Source organism: Chanodichthys erythropterus, chromosome 8, assembly GCF_024489055.1.
Source record: "Chanodichthys erythropterus isolate Z2021 chromosome 8, ASM2448905v1, whole genome shotgun sequence".
Classification (NCBI taxonomy): Eukaryota; Metazoa; Chordata; class Actinopteri; order Cypriniformes; family Xenocyprididae; genus Chanodichthys; species Chanodichthys erythropterus.
Window position 1 is genome coordinate 46,428,576 of NC_090228.1, and position 17,337 is coordinate 46,445,912.

Below are 17,337 nucleotides of genomic sequence, written 5' to 3' on the forward strand. Positions count from 1 at the left end.
TGGGTATTTGTTGCTGGTACTACTAACAAAAACTCTGGAACAAAGTTTTCTTAGTAACTACTCAATATTCTGTAAAACATGGCATTTATATGGATCCTTTACTGATTATATTACAAGGATCCAACTAAACTTGTTTATATTCATACTATAATTCTATTGCATTTAAAATGAATAAAGAGATTTGAAAGATTTGACACCTTGTAATTGTTTTTATTAAATAATTTCCCCTACCATTGATGAATTTTAAATGTCAATATAATGTGAGCTTCATAATCTAAATCAGTGTGCATATTCATGCAATAGTGAAAATATCCACCATTATATATATATATATATTTGCTGATTAAAAATGATGTTTTTTTTCATGCAGAGTCTTTGTATATTCCTGTATTTCTGCATCCACAAGTACTGTGAAATACATATTTTTTTTGCATAGAAAATCCACACAAGGAAAAACAAACTTAACTACAAATGGAAATTTTATTATTGCTAAGGGTTCAAAATGTAAAAAAAAAAAAAAAAAAAAAAATGCAGAATGACAGCTGCTGAATCAGGCGCAAGCAATGATTTCCAAACAGCAAATGCAGGAGAGGCCAAAATGGATTGAAACGAGTCCAATGCCGAATTGCTGGAAAGGAAAAATGAAAAAGATACAGGTAAGACAAACTTCATGTAAACTTGGGCTATATCACATTCTACACCCATAGTTTTAACTGAAAAATTGTTGGTCAAGCTGCAACACAAGGTCATTCCAACCCCCGTTATTACACACATATATATATATATATATATGTATATATGTATTATGTATTATGTAAAAATGTAATGTTTTTTTGCAATGGTTGCTTTCACAATGTGGAACTCTATAACGTTTTAAAGTTTTCCTAATGGCAGAAATTTATACATTGGGAATAAAACATGGTTAAGATCACTCACTATTTTCTGTGCATTATTAAGAATCAATGACTCATAAATTAATTGAAGTGATGTGTAGTCTCTTACACCTATAACTTTCATTGCAGTTTTAACAAGATGTGCAAGCTGCGATTTTAATTGGACTGAAAGATTTCAATACCAACCTTGAATCCCATAATTTAATAGACTACCTAAAACTGCTTGATAAAATAGTTGCATAATTCTCTGATTTACACCAAACAACCTAATGCTGGGTACACACTACAAGATATTAGGGCTGATTTTGGACCAAGTTCTCTGTCCGACAATCCTAGGCAATATCCGATTATCTTGATGGTTCTACAGATTATATTATATTTTCCTGTGGTGTGAGGTGTGTTAAGAGTGACTGAATCTGCTCGGAAGAACGTCGAAAGCGCCGCGATCGTGAATCGTAAATATTTAACATGTTCCTGACAAATCCTGAGGTGTGGGACCAACCCTGAGGACAAACTCCGAAGATTATGATTTAAAACTACATCCAATCAGAAAGCGAGCTGACAAAAGACAGAAACATAAACCCATTCATGGAGGAGTTAAATGGATTGACAGCAGAGATGGAGGATCAGCTAGTCGATTTGTGGCAACAGCACAAGTGTTTATACCATGGGCGGATTGGCAATCGGTCTTTGTCAGGTGACGTAACACTGGTGAAAACCGAAGTGCATTATGGGTGTCGCCGCCATTTGTGAGGTATCCAAACAATCTCTGTATCAGTGCAGAGTTGTTTCTTCTTTGGCTTCTTTTCATTGTAAAAATGGCACACTTTTGTTGTGTGAAAAGCTGCAATAATATGTCCCACGATAGAAAATGTCAAAAACTTTACTACGAGATTAGATTTAGTCGGTTTCCTACTTGAAAAAAGGCTGTACGGAGAGTATGTAGAGGCAGTAACAGAGGCGCCGGATCGCATGGGTTGCCGCGGTGAGACGCAAAACATCACTTTCGTCAAGATATCTCCATTCACGTATGCTTGCTCTCTACATTTTCACAAAGGTGAGTTAGAGATTTCTGTTTTCTAAAGTAGCAAATGTTATAGCAATGCATTGTTTTGGATTGTATGTGCTATGAAACAATAGTCAATTTAAACCGAATCCCTTGAATATGTCTACATTTTTTTTTTTTTATTCTTAATTTTGCTAAGGCATTTTTATTTGATATACTTAAGGTACAACATTTTTGCTCTGTATCCATATGCTGATTCTAAATTTCTGACTACTTTTTACAGCTGTGGTCTTACGTTATGTAGCTAAAAACCTTCTGATTTCATTGCAGATCAGCCTGCTTAAAGATTATGAAGACTGACCCAACTGGACACCATCCCTCCCTACATTAAGGCCACATCAGCATTAAACACAGGCTGTGTCTCAATCAGCTCCCTAGTTCAGTAGTTAGGGCACTGATCAGGAGAGCTCAGAGCTGATTGAGATGCACACACAGACACTAAGTAAGGAAAAACAATGCAGTCAGCTACTTGGGTAAAGTTGGTTTTATATTCGCACATTCAGACTTCTGATAAATTCAGACTTTCCAATAAATATGCAATAAATTAACGTTTGCGAATTTTAAGCAGCGACATGATATTGACAACCGACGATTGTCAACTTACAACATTTTTCACAGTCAATCAAAATAGGCAAGTATTGTTTAATGGCATATTTACTTGTGAATGTCCAATGTAGTGTGATTAACAAGGCTATTGAATACGGATGTCCGAATGTGCGAATATAAAACCAACTTTACCCAAGTCAGTCAGCTGACACTATGGTCCATCAGGCTGGAGAAAGTGATCATCTTCACACTGAGAAGATGCAGGAGGCTGGAGGAGATGGTGATCTGCATGTGCAGAAGTAAACCGACATGATATGTACAGGATGTCTGATGTTTGTTTTGGAGATGATGATGTTAATGTACTATACGTGTCTGCCAAACCTGGGAACCTTTATGGCGTTATTACAATTTCTTTTTTTTTTGTGCCTTCGATTCCAGACGCAACAAATACAAATTTCAAATGCTTCTGTGAACCTTAATGTACCTCAGATTTGATCTGCCTGCACAACACTTCTCATGTTCCCCTGAGACAGTATACAGAACATTCAATGAAACTGTCATATCTATATGCTAACCTGAAGCTTTCAGCTGTATGGGCAGACAGAGATGATTTGCACAGAAATATGTCTCCTTTGTTTAAATACAGAGTAGCAGACATTATTGACTGTTTTGAGATTTTCACAGAGAAACCATCCAATCTGACAACGCATGTTTGAATCTTTTGTAGAATTGTAGTGTAAAAATGTACTTATGCTTTATCCAGTCTTGCATGAACAATAAAGCATGCATAATTAAATTTTTCATGCCGATTTGTAGATTTATTTTATGAGTTCACAGGTATATGCACTTATCTGGTTTACAGATTGTGTATATTAGTAATTATCCTGTTAATACTATATTTAACTTGCACGACATATCTTTGTTTTTATTATTATAAAGGCCTTTTGAAAAAAAAAAAAAAAAAAGACCCATAATGTCATTGACCCTGACAGCACAGAGGTAGATGGAGGACAATAATTTACAAATTATTTTGGCTCTAAAAGGTATACTATATCAGAATGTACTATAATAAAATACACTTAAATTCTACATCCATCTCTGATGATGCCTTGTTTATTGGAACAATGTTTATCGTGTTATACATTGGTTTATGTACTTAATGCAATAAAGAAAAAAATGCATGAAAAAAGGGGTAGTATTAGTTCAAAATTCTTCCTGATCAAAACACTAAACCATCCTTAATCAGGCACTTATGATATACAGTTAACACGACATCATCATCATTATCGTTTACTACTGTGTTATCGCAGTCCTTCCTTCAGAATATAAATCCTGCACCCAGCCATTAGTGAAATGTTGTGGGTTTCGAGATATTTATAGTTTTTAAAGTTGATTGGTTGCTCCCACATGTGTACTGTCCAATGGCATTTTACCACTCGATTGACAAATGGATAAAGAAAAGCGTTTGGCAAACCGACAAAGAAAAGCATTTGCCAAATTCTTTTTAAAAAAGCGATTTAAATGCACATTTAAAAAGATTTACTAATGTACTTTTTATTGTTTTATTGATCTACGTTTTAAAAAATGAATTAAATAACCCATATCAAATTTGTCTATTTATTTATACATTCAAAAGTGATTTTTAAAACTTACTGTTTTATTGTTTTATTAAACTACATTTAAAAACAGGAATTAAATAACTTTAAATATGTCTATTAATTTGCCCATATAAAAAGTGATTTATTTATATACATTTTTATGTTTGAATTATTAAATTGATTCTTCTTTTTATTTTTAAGTGGCACTCCTGGTCCTCCATATAAAACCTGTTTATATTTTAAAAAGTTATTGCTTTGTGATAATTGGTTACAAGTGTTAGCTAGCCTGTTACTGAATACCTGACTGAAATATCAGTAGATAAGGTGAGATTTAGGGTAAACAGTGTACTGTCCGCTACTTGCAAAGTTGCAATATAGTCAAAAACAGGTCAAAAACATAACAACCCAGGTGAAAAAAAGTACACTTCCATAATGTAGGCTACTTAAAGTGCTCTATTTTTGCACACTAATTTTGTACTTAATAGATTGGTCTTAATTTTGTACTTCCATAGTATTTTTTAATAAAATTATTCTTCAGTACTTGTTAAGATAATCTTTTAATCTTTTTTTTCTCCATTTTAATACCTATTTGCCACCTGCTGTCACCTGATGGAGTTTGGGTTCCTTGCCGCTGTCACCTTTGGCTTGCTTAGTTGGGGACACTTGACATTTATTCAACAGTGCTTTGATCTGCCTGCATTGACACTATTCTTTAAGAGCTGCCATGCAGCGAAATTATGTACCAATTATCAATGTAAAGCTGTTTTGACACAATCTGCATTGTAAAAAGTGCTATATAAATAAAGGTGACTTGAGAAATATATTCAACTGTGCTATTTTGAGACACCATGAATGTGAACTAAAATGTGCTTTTAACATTATCTCTGTATTTGTAATGTTATGGGTTCAAGTGTACTACAAGTGGTAACTAAATGGTGTCTCAAAATAGCACAGTTTGTTTGGTAATGTGGGCTGGTGTGGCTATAGTGCCAGGGCTGAATTTTTGTATCATGTAAAACTTACCAAAATCATTCCAAACACCATTAACATCATTTCTCCCTGCCAATCATCCGTCAAGTTTATTCTGAAAGAGATTTTGCGAGATTTCTGGTTAAATCTAGGGTTTTCTGTCCTCATGTTTGTGGTCTCTCACATTTTGAAAATCTTATACGATTGTAAAAATCTTTTAGTGTGTACCCAGCATAAGTCTTCTTAAAATACAGTCGTTGCTGGAAATTTGAGCAGAGACAATTAATGTGGGCTTTCCAAGCAACTGAACAGTCAATGACCACACCTAGATAAGAATAGGTATCCACCTGTTTGATGATATTATCACCTAACCTATCATTTCCATAGTTTTTTAAACATTTACCATAAGATGATTTACATTGCACAACTGCACAAAATTCTCTATTTCAGACTGATTAACTGATATATCCTGATCTTGATATAACAGACTTAACAGTGTCATCAGAGTATTGTCAAAAAGTAGTTTAATCAGGGTACAGAACTGACCTCATGTCTGATAAACTTAATAATCTGCATGTTACGTACTGAACACCCCATATTCATTTGGTTCACATGGATACATTGCAGCCCTAATCAATGTGTTATGAAAATATCAAGAAAGGAATTAAAAAAAAAAAAACTAATTTGATAAGGTTCCAGATAGTGGCGTGTCATTTGAATTTGATTACCTAAAGCTTCATCCTTCAATCCAGGAAGTAAATTCTATGACACCAGGCACTGGAACACAGAAACAGATGAGACAGTAATAAGCATCAATTGTTAGGTTGTGTGTGAAGCATTGATTCATTCATCCATCATTCAGTCATCTTAGACGTTAAACCCATTAATCCCAAAACATTTCCTGGTGGTGGGGCAGCATCCATCTTGCTTCAGATGGACACTGGATCTCCTCTAATTCTTGTCTTTCAATCCAGACACCCATCACTTATCTGCATGTCATAATGCCCTGATGTGACCAAATGCGTCCTAATGAAACTAGAGGGCTACTCAGTGCACTACTTGTCTCACATCACACACAGTGTCATATGGCTTATAAACGTCAATTCGAACCTTACCCCCCCAAAAAAATGGACCAAGCTGCCCATTCTTTCTATAAGCAAAGTTTTTTTTAACTTAGTTTTTAACAATAGCCAGAAGCTCAGCTTCTTGAATACTACTAAATTAAAACATTTTAGTCAGGAAATTTGACACTGAATGTCCTTACACTCCAATCCTCCACTGTTATTATGGAATTTAGCATCTGTGTCTTCACAAATGGGATGTTTCATCATCAGCCTGAAAGTCTAGAGTAAATGGTAAGCCTCTCATTAATAGGGAACCCACTTAGAGAACATACATTAGTTAGACTTTGATGAACTGACAAGCTGTACATCACAATTAAAATTCAGCCAAACCAAAAGCTATGCTGCTTTCAATTATGAAATTTATTTAGGGTTATATGGGTTATTAACCCATATATAATCAAATTATGCCTGTCTAATATGTTGAAAGTAAACGATTTGTGTAAAATCATCTCGTTGTTATCATGTGTATTATAGTTCCTGACTGAGAGCGGGAATAAAATAGATTGGAATGCATGGAACGCGCCTCGCGAGTGATACTTAATAACTGACATAACGGAATTAACGTTTGTTGGTTGAAGACGGTGGTGGAAAGAGACTTGATTTCGTATTTTTTACTTATAAATTGCGTGTATTTTGTAGTTAATTGTTAGATAAGTTAGTTACTTCGTTAAGTATTCGTTATAGGTTAAGTTTTCGTTTCTATTTATAGTATTTATATTAGTTAGTGTACAGTTTGTTAAGTTAGGTTAAGGTTTGTAGTTTTCGTAGCATATAACGTTAGTGAGTTAAGTTGTGTATATTTACTGTTCATACGTGTTTTAAAATAAGATTAGTTAGTTTATACTAGGTTTGTAGACATATTTGTTTAATTTTTTAAGTGTTCGCGTCGTTCATAGGTTAAGGATAGTTCTCGTGTTTTAGTAAATTTATAGTAACGTTACGTTTAGTACGTCGCAGGTCAATTACACCACTTTCTTCGCGGAAACTAGACACGGTTACATTTGTGGTAAGTAAATGTATTAATATATTAACATTTCATCCATACAAACGTACGCTGCGGGTGAAGTGCGCGAGATACATTTATAGCGCGAGCGATGTGCGTGAGATCGTACAATCAGTAGCTCGAGACGCATCAGTCAAGACTATTGAATCATAGTAAAGCAAACAACAATGATAATTGAACTCGTTTTAACGTTTAAATTATATAAGATCTTACCTTTTAAAGGGGTTTCTGTACCCGTAGTCTTCCGTCTGCCAGACGAGCTTGTATGCATGTCGTATCATAGGCAGATATGGCCCAACTTCCTGTTCACCTGTAGGTTTACTGGTGTCAGCACACTATATGCATGTCGCCACCTATTGTATTGGAGCTCAATCAAAGTTAGGCATCTAAGGCTGAATCATAGACCATAAAAAAGGGTTGAATGCTGTGCAAATCATTCCAACCTTTTTTTTTTTTAACAATATAACAAAATAATACAATATATGGTGCAAACACACTGGAAAATAGTTATTTAAGCGGACCATAAACGGACCATAAACACCAGTGCAAGTGGCGTTGGGACCAAATCACAATAATAATTAACCTCCTGTGTTTGTCACTTAAGGAACTTATTCCCAAGGTCACAGCTGGGTGCAGATTGTGCAGACCATTGATTCGGTCTGATTTTATGTATAACTAATACAGATCTTTTTGGAATTATCTTTTAACATGTATACATTAAAATTTAAATTAATTCAATTAAAATGTATATTTCAATGATACATTTAAACATGAAAAATTCTAACTAGGAACAATTTATAGATTGTTCACTTAAAAACAAATCCACTTGTTAAAACTTTAGTTTTACATGCTTTATGTCACAAAAATAACACTTATTAAGTTTATTATAAACATGATAAGATTTTACCATATTAAGTAAAGGTGAAGTAAACATCAGAGATGCTTTGCCACAAGCTAAAAAAGCATCTCTGATATTTACTTCACCTTTACTTAAGTAAACACCCAACTTAATGTTATAAAAATATAGGTAACACCAGAATGAACAATACTTTTAAAAACATTTATTAATCTTTAATAAAGCATTTTATTAATCTTAGTTTTAACATTTACTCATATTATCTAAAATCAAAATATGTATTTTGCTAAGATTAGTTAATGCACTGTGAACTAACATGAACAAACAATGAAAAACTGGATTTTTATTAATAATAGTGTAACAAATAATAATAGTAATTATTACATTTATGTAGCTTTTTTCTGGGCACTCAAAGTTCTTTATATATTGAAGGGTGAATCTCCTCAAACACCACCAATGTTGTCTAGGGTTGTCTAGCCATATTGTGCCAGAACACCCACCACACATCAGCTTATTGGTGGAGAGGAGACTGAGTGATGAAGCCAATCAGTGTATGGGGATGATTAGAAGGCCATGATGGTCAGAGGCCAATAGACAAATTTGGCCAGGATGTCGGCGTTACACCCCTACTCTTTTTGAAGTACATCCTGAGAATTTTAATGACCATAGAGAGTCAAGACCTCAGTTTAACGTCTCATCTGAGGAACGAAAATGTATTGTTTATTGTTAGTTCATGTTAATTTATACATTAACGAATAAGACCTTATTGTAAAGTGTCACCTGAATGTTTAAAAAAACAAAAGCACTTTTAACAGTATGGTGGTGAGTTGGGGGTACATCTGAGGAAAAGAGCAGCTTTTTAATTTATCGTGTTTTAAATAGTTTAATGTATATGTATTAATTAATGTTCATTTCTTTTTTCTCAGCCTTTGTACTTCTGCCAAATATGTCATCCAAAAAGGTAAGTTCAGTACCAAATCAAGTTATATAGTTGATACTAGTAGTTTTAGAAAACAAAAAAAAAACAAAAAACAGATTAAATCTGGAAGTATAATGAAAACATAATTTATTGAATTATTGGCAGAGACACCAGTACAGTAGTTTCATGACATCCAGAGAGCGTAGGAGGCAGTACAACAAAATCTGGGCTAGAGTGTCAAGGGCACAAAAGGCAGCCAACAAAGAAACTCACAGTTCAGTTGAGATGGTCAGAGTTGCTGAAAGTGACAGTCATGGTCACAACCAGCACTTTGAGGAGGAAATTCTTGGAATATTTCCAGATCTAGCCCTGTCAGGTTCTGAGAATGAACAAGATCTTACACACAAGCTTAGGGAAGAACTTTCTGAATGGGCATGTACATTTCAAGTCAAGCATAATGCTGTGGATGCTCTCTTAAACATACTCAAAAGACATGGGCATGCAGAACTCCCCCATACTGCAAGGACACTCTTTGGAAACAAGAACCAGTATGAACATACTACCAAAGATGGTGTCGAGAGTGTGCAATTTAATGTAGCAGATCAGCTCTCCAGACATCTTACCAGATATCCAGCAGCTGTGACAGATGACCTGCAGTCACTTGATCTGTCTATAAATATTGATGGGCTACCATTATTTAAAAGTTCAAACCTATCCCTCTGGCCAGTTCTCTGTTCCATAAACCTGTCACCTGAATGCATTTTCCCCCTGTGCATATCCTCTGCTGCATCCAAACCCAAAACACTGAACTTTGTTAATGACACGGTTCAGGAATTGGCAGAGCTAATCCAGGATGGTCTGACCTGGGGAGGCAGACGCTTAAACATCCAAGTACGATGTGTTACCTGCGATGCTCCTGCAAAATCAATGGTCAAGTGTGTAAAGCAGTTTTCTGGATATTATGGGTGTGACAGATGCACCCAGAGGGGATCGTGGGATGGCCGGATGATATATCCTGAGACAAATAACCTGACCATGAGGACAGATGAATCATTCAGGGAGTGCTGGCAACCTGAACATCACCAAGAAGAGCAGATTTCACCCTTCTCTGTCCTCCCGATTGACATGATAAAATCATTCCCTATTGATTACATGCACCAGAGCTGTCTTGGGGTAATGAAAAAGTTGCTGCTTTTGTGGACAAGAGGAAGAACAGATTTCCGGATGTCATCAGGAGATGTGGCCAGTGTAAGTGAGAGGCTGGTGTCACTAAAGACGTCCATTCCTGACTGCTTTTCCAGGAAGCCAAGGGGCCTGAGGGAAATTGAACGCTGGAAAGCAACAGAATTCCGACAGTTTGCTTTATATACGGGAAAGATCGTCCTAAAGGGAGTTCTCCAAGATCACCTGTATGAACATTTCTTGAGTTTCAGCACGGCTCTTTGCATTTTAGTGAGCCCAGAGCTAACAAAGTCACAAGGACCTTACGCAAACCAGCTACTGAAGTTTTTTGTGGAGAGAGGACGGGAGCTGTATGGAGAGACATTTTTGGTTTACAATGTCCATTCCTTGATGCACCTTGCAGAAGATGCCCAAAACTTTGGCAGCCTTGACAGATGCAGTGCCTTCAAGTTCGAGAGCTATCTTCATCGCATGAAAAAAATGGTCCGATCTGGGAAAAATGTTTTGGCACAAGTTGCAAATCGTCTGGAGGAAACATCAAAGTCCAAGATAGAAAACAAGGAAAGCGTGATGTCATTCAAGTGTCCAAACAATGTGTTTGTGTTAAGCCCTGAACATTGTTGCGAGGTGGTGTCAGAAGAAGTGGACAACATGGTGTTATGCAGGGTTTACACAAATCTACAGCCATATCTAATGACACCGTGTGATTCACGTCTCTACGGAACATACATGGCTAACATTAGACATTCTCGAATGCTTTGCTTAGAAAGAAAATCACTTCAGAGGAGGGCATTCATTGTGGAGGAAAACCATGGGATCAAAATTGTGGTCTCCATTCTTCATACTTTCTAAGGTGTGACAAAAATAAAAAGTAGAATTACCAAAAATAAAATAATAAAATGATGAGAGGATAACAAATTGGATAAAAAATACATACTTGAAGTATTCCTTTTGCCCCCTGAGTTCTGCATTCTACAGCTTAAGCCCCGAGTGTCGAACTCCTTCAGCTTCACCCCCGAGTTTCTGGGTCCTGAAGATTTGCCCCCTGAGTCTCTGCCTCCTACAGCTTCAGCCCCGAGTGTCGAACTCCTTCAGCTTCACCCCCGAGTTTCTGGGTCCTGAAGATTTGCCCCCTGAGTCTCTGCCTCCTACAGCTTCAGCCCCGAGTGTCGAACTCCTTCAGCTTAACCCCCGAGTTTCTGGATCATGAAGATTTGCCCATGAGTTCCTGCCTCCTACAGCTTCAGCCCCGAGTGTCGAACTCCTTCAGCTTAACCCCTGAGTTTCTGGGTCCTGAAGATTTGCCCCCTGAGTCTCTGCCTCCTACAGCTTCAGCCCCGAGTGTCGAACTCCTTCAGCTTCACCCCCGAGTTTCTGGATCATGAAGATTTGCCCATGAGTTCCTGCCTCCTACAGCTTCAGCCCCGAGTGTCGAACTCCTTCAGCTTAACCCCTGAGTTTCTGGGTCCTGAAGATTTGCCCATGAGTTCCTGCCTCCTACAGCTTCAGTCCCGAGTGTCGAACTCCTTCAGCTTAACCCCTGAGTTTCTGGGTCCTGAAGATTTGCCCTGAGTCTCTGCCTCCTACAGCTTCAGCCCCGAGTGTCGAACTCCTTCAGCTTCACCCCCGAGTTTCTGGGTCCTGAAGATTTGCCCATGAGTTCCTGCCTCCTACAGCTTCCTCCTATCTTCTAGTGATTTGCTCTCCAGCACCATTCACTTTTGAAAACCTAGATGTTTCCAGTACGACAAGAAACAACAATGGAAAACATAATTTAAGTATGAGGTTAGAGAAAGTAACCAATGATTGTCTATTATTAGGTAATTGTGTACACTTCATTTGTGTATTGCAAGGTAAACTAAAAGATTTATCTGAATTTTACTTACAGGTTTATCTGCGCTATGTAGTACTCAATTTCATTGAGCAAAATGAGGTTGAGGTGGCACCATCCTCGTGGTTAGAGTGGATCGATGGGGTAGGATTTTAGTCCAGAATTTTTTTTTTATAAAACATAAATGATAAACATTAAACAAGGTCAACTATATACATAACATTAAGTAAACCTTCTTGTTTCTGTCTGAAAGGTACTGTTTTGCTATTGGCCCAATTCAAATGTTGGAACCAAGGTCAAGAAATGTGCCATTCCAGATAAACAACTCTGGACAACATATGCAGTCAGAGTATTTTCTGAGACAGGTAAATAATGTAAAACAATACCAATGTTATTTTAATCTCATCAACTACTGTTAACCATTCCTAAAGTGTGAATAATTTATTGAATGTATATTAAGCAAAATTTGTGCTATTTTGAGAACAGACAGTTACAACTTTGCAAGATATCGCGCCCAAAAAGCACTGGAAACCTCCCATGTTGAGGATTCGGATGGAAATAATGCACGAAGGATTGTTCCACCTAAACGATTTAGAGGTATCAGACCTGTGCAGACACTGCAAATGAAGTTAGATTTTTACAATGAAAGACAATTTCAGTTTTAACTTTTGTTTCTTGCAGAAGAAGAAATTCAGCCCAGCAAGCCAAGAAAGACACAACATTGTAAGATACATGTTAAACAAATGAAGTTGGAATGATCAAGGAAAGTTACAATGCATGTTGTCTATACATATTTTCTTTAAATGCTCATTTTGTTTTACAGTTCAAGAGGACAGTGAATCATCTCAAGGTGAAATCATTTATTTTATCATTTATCATTTATTTTACTGTCACTGCATTCATTATTAAATATGAGGTTGAACAATGAAACTAAATTATTCAGAACAGGACCATTTAGCTTCTATTTTTCCTATTGATAATAAATACTTCTTTCTTGACCTTTTGTTTTTGGCCCTGAAGATGAGATTTCCAGTTTGACAGCAAAGAAAATAAATAAACGACCAAGAAGATCAACAGATATTGAATCTGATTGTAAGTAAAAAAAAAAAAAGCCATCAACTGTCGATGATAATCTAAAAATGGGATCCCCTTTTTATGCTGTGTAAAAATGACCTAATTAAGGAAGGCCATTACATTAAGTTCCAGGAATAGCTATTCAACAAAAAATTAAAAAAATCTGTCATTATTTACTGAATAAATTTACTTCTGCTTAATAGAACAGAAGATATTTTGAAGAATGTTGGTAACTAAACAGTTTTGGAGACCCATTGACTTCCATAGTAGTTAAAAAAATAAAATGGAAGTCAATGGTGCCACAAAACTGTTTAGTTACAAACATCCTTAAAAATAGCTTCCCTAAATTTATCAGAAAAAAATGAAATTTATTCAGGTTTGGAAAATCTTGAGGGTGAACTGTTCCTTTAAGAAATGTCAAAACATCCTGCTAATGTTTTTTTTTTTTTTTCTCAGCTGGAGAGCCTGATGAGGGTATGGTCACTATGATTAACTTTCATATGTTTCTTCTATTCTGATTTTTCTACTATTATCTGATATTGTCTACTCTTTCTTTTACTGAGTTAGCCATGGAACAACCAGTAAGATCTACTGTAATGTTGCCGGAGGCACCTTACTGTGAGTACATTAAAATGTTTTCAGTCATTTGAATAGTTTCATGGAATTAAAGGAATATTCCAGGTTAAAGTAATTGTACCATATTTGTCTTATAATGTTAATCTAAAAAATGGAAATCTCTGTTTTAATGAGGCATTTACAATGTCACATTAACAAAACATTTTTTTTTTAAAGTATTACCTCATGATTTAAACAGCCTGAGTAATATTGTTTTTATGGTTTCTATCTTTTATTGTGATGTGATTACAGTTCTTTCTCCTATAACACCACAACTGCAGCCACATCAGTCAATTTCTGCCAACCGACAGAATCAAGGTACATAAAAAAAAGGATTTTCCTATATATATATATATATATATATATATATATATATATATATATATATATATATATATATATATTATTATTATTATTTTTTTTGATAACTTGTTTTAGGAAGTGTGACTGATCCACAATCTTTTCGAGATGGTAACTATTTTAATTTCTTCACAATTAGCTTATTCAGTGTCATTAACTGTCTCCCAAAAAGACTTATGTTGACTTATGGCAGCGTTCATTTTTTTAATTGCTGTAGTTAGAAATATCTCTTTTGTTTCAAAAAAATTTTGGACAGAAATCTGCAAGTTATTTGAAAGTTTGGAGAGGAGAGTAATGCTGAAACTTGACCAAATCGAGAACAACATCCAATCAGCAGTTGCAGCAATGATGCAGTCAATAAGCCAACCAAGCACCTCTGCCTCTGATCTCACAGAGATGCTAGAGGAGCCTTGTAAGACTGTGGAGGATTTAGAGAAGCTGTGCGAGAAGCTAAAAGATGCAGACTTTCGTAAGAAGATGGTATGTGCCATAAAACAGGCAACATTAGTAGTCATTGTTAACTTGTAATAATTTAAAATAATTTATTCTTGTGTTAAATTACCAATTGTAATTTTTTGTAGATTCGTTATCTGTGTCATCAGAGTGGAAGCAGTTTAGGAGATGCGATTAGGAGGATGCTCCAAAAAATTGGAGATAATGTTTTATGGGGACACTATAGTTACAAAGGGAGGAAGGGAAAACATCCATTTCGGCAGCTTCTTATAAATGATGTCATCATACGTAAGTTTCTTGCCATTATATATAAAAAAGGATACAATGCAGAAAAGGAACTTTTTTTTTCCAAGGCGGCAAATAATTCTGACATCTGTATCTATTTCATGTATTTTAAAAAATAAAAAATAAAAATAAATAAAATATATAAAAACTAGTATATCAGCCAGCTCACCCTTCTCTTCAGTGTATGTGTATTGTATATATATATATATATATATATATATATATATATATATATATATATAGCAGAAATAAATAAGATCAATGTTTGATGCTTTTGTTAAATGCTGCTTTTTTTCTAATTCTAATTTCTAGTTCCTATTTTAATAACTGTGATCTCTGTACTAAATCAAGGTGCCTGCAGTAAGGCATACCCACACCAAAAATCGCAGAGTGTTGAGGAGATGATTGCCACGACCCTAAAACATGCCCCAGATCGTGCAAAAGCAGCTAATCAGGTGAGTGCATTATAAAATGTTCAGGTATTAACAGTTAGCCAAAGAAAAGCACATCTATTCATCTCACACAGACAGACGGACAGACAGACTGATAGATAGTCTGAAGGACAGATAGATAGAACAATACAGCATACAGGCGGACTGACTTCAGTTCCAACCCTGCTCCGACACACCTGTCTGTAATTATCAAGCACCCCTGAACACCTTGATTAGCTGGTTTGATGGGGGATGGAGCTGAAATCTGCAGGATGGTCGCTCTCCAGGAGCAGGATTGGACACCCCTGCACTAAAGGAAAGAGAAACAATTACAATTGTCTGCCTTCGATGAAATCAACTGAAGATAAAAGATCTTGGCAGAGAATTAAACAACTCTACAAAAAGCATTACCAGCTTCACTTATTACTAACCAGAATTACGTTTTTGTTCTATTGCATAAATAATGCCCATTTAATTTACGAATGACTGCTTTCGTTTCTGCTCTGACAGACACAAGACCACGACACACACGTGCATAATAGAAATCAGAAATAGGCTAGGCATGAGAAGACATTGCACGCTTTTCGTCTTAAAGCCAAACTTCATAGTAAAATCAGTCGCAAATTGGAACAAGTGAACTATTTTGGAACAATTTTGTCACCTGCTTAACCATTTTGTTCCGGATGAAATGCGCAAATGCGCGCGTAATCGAGTGCCAAAAGTTGCGCTAAATTATCAAAACGTTCCTTTCGCTTTACGCTGGAGACAATAAGCATAATAACATCAAAGATCATAAAAAAAAAAACAATCAATGTATGTCATAAGACTTACCTTACTTTATGTCATATTAAAATGTATTTTTCGTATGATTAGGGCCTACATAAGGCGCTCTGTCTGAGCTCGTGTCCTGTAACAAATGCGTCATGGAGACGAAGCTATTATGAGCTCACGTGTAGATCAAGCATGACGTTTGCATTTACATATACACAACTTTTATAACAACTGTCCAAATCTTCCCACTTTTACGATTTGAGTTACTGTTCACGCCAATAATGATGACATTAACAGGTACAAATGAAAACATATAAATAAGAGTGGATGCTTTTATTAACGCATGAAAAAAAAAAAAAAAAAAAACACATTTTAGATATTTTTTAAATACATATCAAATCATAGCACAACTAAATGTGTTCGTTTTGTTGTTTAGGTTGGAAGCCAACGAGAACAAGCAGAACCCCACAGCTTCCGGAGCGGACAAAGACAAGACACACGCACCCACTCACGCACCCACCCACGCACAGAAACACTTTAATTTGCTAAAGTTTATTATTAAATTGTATTGTGTTTTTTTCCAGAATAAATATTTGTGTAATTCTTCTCTTTTTTTTTTGTTAAATTATAAATGTATGTTACCTATATAGTTTTCTTGCAAACCCATTTTTCCTTTCTTATTAGTTTTACTTGGATGTCTTTGTGTATGTTTTTTATGTATTAATATATTAAATTAATGACGTTTTAATTGTTCAAATAAAATAAATAGCTGTTTAAATTGATCCTAAGAAGTTCTCACGTGTGTTTTCTTTGCTTAGAGAATAAGTAAAATAAATTTAAAATGACGTTTAGAGGACTTAATCGAAAGTCCCCTAAACGTCCCGAATGGCCGCTGAACGTCCTGTGAACGTCCCCGTGAACGTCCGGAGGACGTCTTTGCGAACGTCCCCGGGACAGCGAGAGGACCCTACACATGGACGTTCGGGGGACGTTCGCAGAGGCCATTCAGGGGACGTCCTGGGGACCTTTTTTTGTTAGCTGGGATGGACCACGTCGCTACAACGTTCTCCATGGTATTAACCAGCGACGTCTTTTGAGGACGTGCCCGCAACGTTTCTGGAACGTTAGCCAAGATTCTAAAAAATGGAACATTACCACGACGTCCTCACAACGTTGTCATAAAGTAATGTCACGCTGACCAAATGACGACTAACTGACGACGTCGTCACAATGTACTGTGTTTGCTGGGCATACCCTCTATAGAGCTTGGCAAACTACGTCACTGCGCGTTGCATTCTGGGTAGTCGCCGCCATGTTTTAGGTCACGCTCAGGAGCGTACAATGACAATAAATACAACTCA

General features: G+C 36.0%; 1 long non-coding RNA gene across 2 annotated transcripts; it reads right to left on the bottom strand.

The window, feature by feature from the left end:
• Nucleotides 1-499: 499 nt before the first annotated feature.
• Nucleotides 500-7,801, bottom strand: LOC137024085 (uncharacterized). 2 transcript variants are annotated; one of them, XR_010895628.1, is made up of 5 exons: nucleotides 7,413-7,801; nucleotides 6,337-6,415; nucleotides 5,801-5,849; nucleotides 5,127-5,187; nucleotides 500-628 (listed from the first exon to the last, which is right to left on the bottom strand). It is a non-coding gene; the product is annotated as an uncharacterized lncRNA (long non-coding RNA). The 2 variants fall into 2 exon arrangements; XR_010895627.1 differs by lacking the exon at nucleotides 6,337-6,415.
• Nucleotides 7,802-17,337: the final 9,536 nt, after the last annotated feature.